At 40.9% G+C, this 8,748-nt stretch overlaps 1 pseudogene; it reads right to left on the bottom strand.

Moving 5' to 3' along the window:
* Nucleotides 1–5,153: 5,153 nt before the first annotated feature.
* On the bottom strand, nt 5,154–8,151 carry LOC103072372 (eukaryotic translation initiation factor 4 gamma 2 pseudogene; annotated as a pseudogene).
* Nucleotides 8,152–8,748: the final 597 nt, after the last annotated feature.

Genomic DNA, 8,748 nt, shown 5'->3' with positions numbered 1-8,748 from the left:
CTTAGGATGTCGCAGAATTCTGGATTTTATAATGGGATTGTGAGTAAAAGAACAGGAAAGACTGAAGTAATATTATTTACTACCCACCTCCCCCAAATCAAGCGTCTTTTTTTCTGTCAAGCCTCTAGACTGGGCGGCTGAGTCGCTATAATCTGGTTAAAGTCAGCTGTCTCTACTCTGCCGTAGCTTCAGTAAGTTTTAGGTCACCACTGGCTTCAGATGTTCTGAAGGTTGGACCGGGACTTTCCCTTTGATAGCACTTGGATCTGAGGCAGATCTCAAGGCTCTCGTATGCTTTATAGCCAAGTTACTTTCTGCACTCCAGCTGCTAGATTTTTAATTGCTCAGAGTGGTCTTTATTTACTTATTCGCGCTCTTAGTTTTCTGATCCTTGGGAGGTCTCTCTTCCTCTTTCTGCCTCACCATCAAACTTCAGTTAGTGACTGCTTGCATCCATTGAGAGCCTAAAGTGCCTCAGATGGACTTTACTTTTCTTGCCATGTCCCCAGTCCTCAGCAGGCTGCTTCTCTTAGGAAGGCCCTGTGTGCCTTGCCCTGTCCACAGCTGTACGTCCACGTGCAGGAAGGTCTGTGGGGACCGACTTGCTCTGAGGCTGGGGCTCCTGGGGATGCTAATTCATCACGCCAGCCCTCACACGGTCACTGAGAGGTAATTAAGAGTTTGGGTAGTTTCTTCTTACTCTATGGTAGTTTCCTCCTTTTCCTACACCATTCCTTCATGGAGGAAAGCAGCGTGGCTCACTTCTCTACCAGGAAGGGCTCATCACTTTTTGGAATTTGTTCCTTTAAGTTTCTTTCCTCAACTCTCTGATTATTTTTAACTACGTTTTTGTAGCTTATGCAATGTATTCTCATTAGGGCTGGTCTCCTGTGACTTTTTACACGCTTCCCTACAGCACAAGGCCCAGTTCAATTTAATGTCCCCTACAAAATAATTTAATAAATGCTCTTACTTGAGTGGAGTTAAGGTAAAGATCGTTTTAAATCCATAAAAGATGAAGGTTAATTTTACTGAAGTTCTTTATGGTCAGGGAACATAATTTTGAAAAATCCATGGCCTAGTACAGAATTAAAAATTTGTTTTGATAGGGAGAAAAGGATGATAGGAACAGATTACTAAAACTTGTAAAACCAACAATGGTATTCTTTTTTCTTAAAGAAATATTTATACTTAATCTCATTAAATAAGAATATATATTAAAACATACATATATATATGCATATGTATACATATACACTTACGTATATACATATACATTGAATTCCTTTAGAAGGAATATTTATACTTCATCCCACTTAACATTAATACACACTCAGTATAAAAAATCAAAAGGCATAGAAATATGTAAAATAGAGTTAGTATTTCTTTACTCTTACTCTTTAAAGGTGATCACTGTGGACTTTTTGTATATATATTTCCAAACTTTTAAATTATCTATATACAGAACTATCTAGATTTAAGAAAAAGTAGAAATCACATCAAGAATTGTGCAACACGATGTATTTTAGTTGCCGTATATGGACAGATATCATTCCATTATGCATTTTCCTAACCAGTTATTTTCTCCAGAAAGCATCCCTAAGTATGGTGTGTTAAGCAAAATTTAAAAGAAATTCTCAGTTATTTTATTTTTCCAGAGTATCACTTAAGCTCACCCAATTCTGTTCCTTATTGTTCCCATTTCCCCTGTTTCTCAAATGTCTTGACACCCTGCACCAACTAATGCATTTCCTTCCACCAGTATGCCAGACTGGTGAAAATATTAGCAATTACACTGCCACCTTGTGCCAGAGTCCATCTGAGCGCCACTTGCCATCCGTGAAGGGGTTCTCATTGCCAACTGAGGACCAAGAGATTCAGCTCTAAAATCCTATCTTAGTATTTACTTTCTTAGACAACACATGGCAGTGATTGCTTGCAATAGGTTGGGTCTCTTGGGAAGCAAACCCTGTGATGGAGATTAGCATCCACGGTATTTATTAGGTAGTGCTCTTGGGAGAAGGAGGACCAGGGGTGAAGAGGCAGAAGCTGACCTGTGATCAGTCTCAACAGTGCCTTCAGCAGTGGCTTTATTTCCACGATGGGCTTTGGCAGCCTGGTGACCTTATGAACTGGCCTAAGTTGAAGCAGTGGATACCCTGGAAGAAACAGCATGAAATAAACTCTACACAGAAACAACAGAATACATCACGCATAATCCTTTCCCTTTTTTAAATCAAGTTTTTGAACCTTCTGGTAACTATCAGAGGTAACCAATGAGCACGTGCAATTTTTTTTTGTATAATTACTGACTCATGATTTTACATATGTATAAGATCTGTTTCAGGCCTTTCCAGTCATTTCCGTTGACGCTCAAACTGTTCCACAAATTAGCCAGTGGGAGCTGCTCTAATTGTTTCCTCTGTCTCTTTTCTTTGACATCTATAATCGTTGATAGCTTTCTTGCTTTTCAGCACAAGATGCCAGAGATCTGTTCAACATATTTTCCACTCAGACCTGGAATCAATCAGTTTCACAAGGAGGAAAATTAAGTTCTGAGACCAGAATCGAAGCCCCAGAAGTGATCATCGCTATTGATTTGTTTTTGCTTCTGGAACTGCTCAGTGAACAGGTATTTACATAATATGTACTTTTTAAAAAGATAAATAAATGAAGTTAGGTGTCTTTGTCAGCTCAGGCTGCTATAACAAATACCACAGACTGAATGACTTAAACAAGAACATTTATTTCTCATAGTCCTGGAGGCTGGGAAGTCCAAGATCAAGGTGCCAGCAGATTTGGTGTCTGGTGCGAGCCCGCCTCCTGGCTTGTAGCTAGCCACCATCTTGCTGTAACCTCACATGAAAGAGAAGAGGTCATTTCTCTCCTGTCTCTTCTTTTGAGGGCTCTCTCTTGTGACCTAATTACCTCCCAAAAGCTCTGCCTCTAAATATATCACACTGGAAATTAGAGCTTCAACAAATGAATTTTGGGGGGAAACAAACATTCAGTGCATAACAATGAGAATATGTACTTTTTGGAATAAGAAAAAAATTGTGTATCCAAAATGATATTTCTAATGTATGATTACTGTGTATTAATTTATTTGGTTTTATGCTTTTCTTTCCATATTTTCTTATATTGAAAATCTTGGTGACATGACATACACCTAATTACTCGTTTGATTTATCCTAAACCATACACATATAATAATTTCAAAATAACAATACTAATGTCTTTAATAATAAACCTACTGAATGCAGCCTGTGATTTATTTGTGGTAATTTTTATCCTTAGGATAAATGGACTAGCAATGGACTGTAAAAATATTGCATTTTAATTATTCTTTTCCATGTGTTTATGTCAACAATTTGTTATGCAATTCGATTCTTTTTTTTTTCATTTTTAGGAATTGCTTAGCTTTTTATTTCTGAAATAATTATACTTTTTGATTATGTAAGGCTTTTACAGGGTTCCCAAGTAAATATATATTTGGACATTCAGTTCCTTTTTCTGTTTCTTGCCCCATAGTAACTACTGCTTCAAAACACAAGTAAATTTATACTTCTATTCCCTATTTGAAAGCATTTTTTTAAATTTGAAAATTAGAAGGACTTTAAAACATGGTCATATATTTGCATGACCTGGTCCTATAGTTAGACAACTATATCAGATAGAAGATTGATTTTTTTTTTTTTTTTTTTTTTTTTTTTGGAGCACAGGCTCCGGACGCGCAGGCTCAGTGGCCATGGCTCACGGGCCCAGCCGCTCCGCGGCATGTGGGATCTTCCTGGACCGGGACACGAACCTGTGTCCCCTGCATCGGCAGGCGGACTCTCAACCACTGCGCCACCAGGGAAGCCCAGAAAATTGCTTTATTTTGTACTAATATAGACTCAGAGATTAGGACTTCTAATTAGAAAAAGCAAGTATTATGAATCTGTAAGGAAATGTATTGGAATATTATAATGAAAATAGAATATGTGCTCATATTCATGTAGTGCTTTTCAGTTTATATAGCACTTTCACTATGAATTTATTAATTTGATTTTCACAATAATCTTACGACTTTATCTCCACTTTACAGATCGGAAACTAAGGCCTGGGGACAAAAATGCTTTGTCCAAGGCCTTGCCAGTTACTTGTCAGCTAATTACTGACCGAGGTAGGGGAAGAATTCAGCCTGTCTGCCTCCAATCCATATTGTAATGATGCTGCCTCTCAAATCACTTGCACATATACATGGAACACTTGTGTCTTAGGCTGTGTCTTCTGTAGTTGTCGTAAGTTACTCCAAGTAAGTGTTCGAAGTAGGAAACCCTCTATTCCCTTTTTGAAGATTAACAATACAAAATAACATTGTCAAGTCTCTGGAAATGGCTGTATGTTTGGAAATCTGTGTTATGTTGCATTTTAAAATGTTTCCTGATTTCACAAGACCACAGAACACCCCCCTTGGGCACTGTCCCCCACTCCGAGCTAGGCCTGAAAAGGTGTCAAAACAGTAAGACTTGTTATTGTTAAAAGCGTGGGTGAATGCACTTCATGGCAGCTTCAATAAGCAGTTATTTTCTTGACGTAAACCATGCTTGAGAATTACATTTGGTTTAGATGGACATCTGTGATGTGTCGGAAGCCAAACTTTGAAGATCAATTGTGTTGTAATTTGATTCAGTCAATCCTTTAGCAACTTAACCAGGCCCTAATTAAAAAAAAAAAAAAATTTACTGGTAATATTTTCCTCATAGAAAATTCACCCATATTTAGTTAACAGACTAACAGGAGAATCCACGGCAGTTTAGAGTTGCTTCCATGTGTTCCTAGGAATGAGAAACCATGACAGGGCACGGCCTCAGCTGGAGTCTTCTGCATTTTCTCATCTGCAATGAGGTAAGTTGATGTGGAGATAAATGAGTCTGAGATACAAAGAAGTATTTACCCCTGGAAAATATGCTCTGCACTAAAACAGAGGTGAGTACAAGTGCAAACAGAACAGCACACGTGGAGCTATAAAGCCTTGAGTTTTCAGGAAACTTATATACAAAGTAATAAAGAATGAATACTACAGTCACTTGATATAACAGGATATTCTTTAGTATCTCAATATTTTGTTATTTTTATTATGATTATTTCAGGTCAAGTGACCTATTTTTTTAAGAACAGAGAAAATGCCACTGATTCATGTGGAACAAAGCCTTGCCTTTCCCTGGAAACTCTTGGGTTATATCTTCTTTCCAAGCCAAGAAAGCTTCTCCTTCAATAATCTCCATGTCATAGAAGTGAACAAAAAAGCGGAGTAACATGCCTTTAGGGAAGTTGCTATTGTAGCAGTGCACCTGAAGAGCATAGAGGGCACTGACTTGTAGATCAACGTGAACAGGAGATTTCTGCATTACTGGCTTGAAGGAAAGAAGCAGTTGTTTTTCCTGCTCTAACTGTTCTTTGGAAGGAGCAGAGGAAGAATCTCTTTCATCACTGGGTGGGTTTACTTCACTAGAAAAGTACTGTAAGAAGCTAGTCATTAAGATGTTCACAAATCCTTTATCTACATGAAGTTTGGGAGAGATGTTATCTTTAATCCACTTATATATGGTGTGAGGAGATGGATCCAACTTTATTTTCTTTAACAGTTCATTCTCCAATTTGAGGAGTGGGAATAAGAAACTCGGTCCCTTTCCTTCCAAGATCTCCAACATGCAGTCCTTATTCCGATCAATTTCTGGGAGCATTTTCTGCATATTGACCTTGCTTTGTTGGAAAAGCTCTGTTTAACCATTCTCAATCTTGTAATTTAGCTAATTGCTGAAGACAGAGTAAGAAGAGAGGAAAATGGGTGCCACTTCCAGTGGTTGAGCTAGTTCTGGAATGCTCACCAGCTCTGAAGTGATAGCACGAGCTGCAAACTGTGCTAAATATGATTTCACCAAGGGGATGTCAACCTCCAGGTTGGGGCACTGGTCCAATACATTCAGGAAGGACTGCATGAAGTTGTCACTTGTGGCTATCCCTTCCTGTTTGAGTAAACTGATCAGAGAACTTGCTTTTTCTTTATCTTCATCACTTCTGTCTAGTGACAGGATGATTACTTAGCTTAACATCTCGTGGAGAAAGTGTTTAGGAGACCTCATCTCTCTTACACCACTGACAGCTTCGTTTGCACTTCCACTATTCAGATATTCGGTTACAACAGTTTCGGTTAATTTAAGCAGTTCTTCCTTTGATGTTGGTGACTTTTTACTGGTCTTGGTAGGCTTTTCCTGAATAAGTGGTGGATTAGTTTTGAGCCCAAGCTGAGGTGTCTGTCCCAGCGGTGGTGTTTGAGTGTGTGGTGGTTGCACTAGAAGGAATCATAGTTATCTGGGGCTGAAGCCCTGGCACTTGATTTTTATTCATCAGGAAAGACTGAGCAGGCCTCAGGCTAATCTCATCTGCATTAAGCTGTCCTTTCTTAGAAAATAGAGGTGGCATATCCTTCGACTGTCCTTGCATCTGGGATAAGAGTCCCTGACTCTGGTTATGGGAGAGCTGGCTTAGCCCCTGGCTTTTCATAAACTTGCCTCCCATCTCCCCAAACTGCAATTGTGTGGGAGGCATGATGTGTCCCCCATGGCCATTGAAGAGTTGACTTGAACGATGACGCCCCATGGTGGGTGAAGATCTATCCTGGATAACTCCTGGACCAGTACCGATTCTGCTACCTGGCATTTGTCCAAACATATCAGCAAGTCCTCCAAGTGGGTCCCTATCCATTGTCATCCTGGGTGGCATGAACGGTCCCTCCAGAAAGAAGTCACTTCTCATCCCTTGAGCCATAGGAGCAGGAATAAACACTCCTAGATCTTTTACTGCATCTTGACGGATTTGATTGATCGTCTTTGGTCCACTGTCAAGAAAAGCCTTGCGAGGAAGCCAATGGTGTTCTCTCAACGCTACGGTATCCTGCAGCAGGAAACGAATCCTCACCGGCAATTCCTTACTTAACATCAAGGAGCACATTCGGGCAAATACTGATCCATTAAGGACTTGGCTCGTTCCTGGTCTAACCTAGGTCCCACTGTCCTCATTATCTGACAGAGGCACTCCACATCCTCTCCCATATCTTTGAGTTGGACTCTCTTCGTTTTTTCCAAATGTGTTTTGATGCACTTATGAAGGATAGATTCATGAATAAGATCAAGCTTTCCAGGTTCTCCAGTGAATTTGATGTTCCCCAGCATCTTGGTCTTAGCAATGGCTCTCTGTTCCTCCTCCGCGGGGAGGAGGGGATTTTCACGCTTATCACAGACATCAACATTGCTGGTTCGGTTTTCAAATTCATCTTGTAAGTTGGAAATTAGGAGGCGTCTGAATGTTGTGCTTTGCTTCTGTCCTGGCTGACCCTCTGCTGCTGGACCATCGAAGTTTGGTGCATCTTCTGCCAATCGCCGACATAGCTGAGCATACAGTGAGCTATACTTTGGCTCTTCTAGGGCTTTGTCCACAATCAGCAGTGTGACCCCTTTAAGGATGAGTTTACACTCTACACCCACATTGAGGAGCTCAAGGCATAGCTTGTCAAGCTTCTCAGGAGTGAGCTTCCTTGGTATGCCTCTTATTTTCCTGAAGATTGCATCCTGTCGTTCTTTTTCATTTGCGGAGTTGTTTGCTGCGGAGTCATCATCTCATCTGGTGCTTCGTGCAGGAATCCATTTCTGCGCGTTTTGGTCTGGGGTTCTCCCCAGGAACTCGCTGTTGCCAGCAGTCTTGGGATAGTGCTGAGGTGCCCCCCCCTAGTGCTGAGGTGCCCACCTACTTCCTCCTCCGCCCGAAGAAGCACTGGAACGAGAAGCACCCCCTTCTGCAATCGCACTCTCCACTTTGGCGGCTTGACAACGAAGACTCTTCAAAAGAATAACATTAATGGATGCGGTGGGGAGGGAAGGGGATGGAACAAATGAAAAACCTTCACCGAGAACTCAGCAGCTGCCACTGCAGCTGCCTCCTCAGGATCCGGTCGTGGGGACAGGGAAGGGAGGGGGAGGGGAACGGAAAACAAAAGAGGGGGAGGGAAGGGGGAGGAAGGAGTCGGGACTGGCCTGAAACTCTCAGCTCAAAAGAGTCGCTGCTGTAGCCACCACCTCCATAGAGCTCCGGCTTGCTGCTGGCCTCCATTCTTAATTTCTGAGAAATTTCCTTGAGAATATAAACTTTTTTTTAAGTTTTTTTTTTTTTTTAAGTACAGTTACATATAGACGTAGAAAAAAATCTCTGGGGATTTGTATGGCCCTCGGGGGGGGGCTAAATTGAAAACACTGTTTTCTTGGATGAGTTCTTAAATACAAAGGGGAATTAACTGCAGGATGGATTTTTTCCTAAGGTAATGTTAATTCACTCATTCATCAAAGACCACAAAATTACTGTTTATCAAGTGCTCTGGATTCTGATAGGCCCTTTGGGAAATACAATCCAAATGTAGAGAATTCAAGGTTCATGGTCGCTGCTGTCAGTTCGGTGGCATTCCAGTGGGATGACAAGGTACACAACTGTGATAAGATTAGTATTCATACAAGGGGAGCAATGAAGTTATTCGTTGTGGTGAAGTACTGGGTGGATTTTAGGCACAACTATAGGAACTTTGGAGAGAGATATATGCCTGGAGGAGTGTAGTAGAGACAGTTTTTGTGGTAAGTGTGATATTTGAGTTGAGCAGTGAACAAAGGAACCCTTGGGTAGCAGACGAAGAACAGAGACAACGTCCTGTGCAGGTGG

This window comes from Lipotes vexillifer, unplaced genomic scaffold, assembly GCF_000442215.2.
Source record: "Lipotes vexillifer unplaced genomic scaffold, Lipotes_vexillifer_v1.1 scaffold151, whole genome shotgun sequence".
NCBI lineage: Eukaryota > Metazoa > Chordata > Mammalia > Artiodactyla > Lipotidae > Lipotes > Lipotes vexillifer.
Note: the sequence above shows the minus strand (reverse complement) of the source record. Positions and strands in the feature narration are given on the sequence as shown.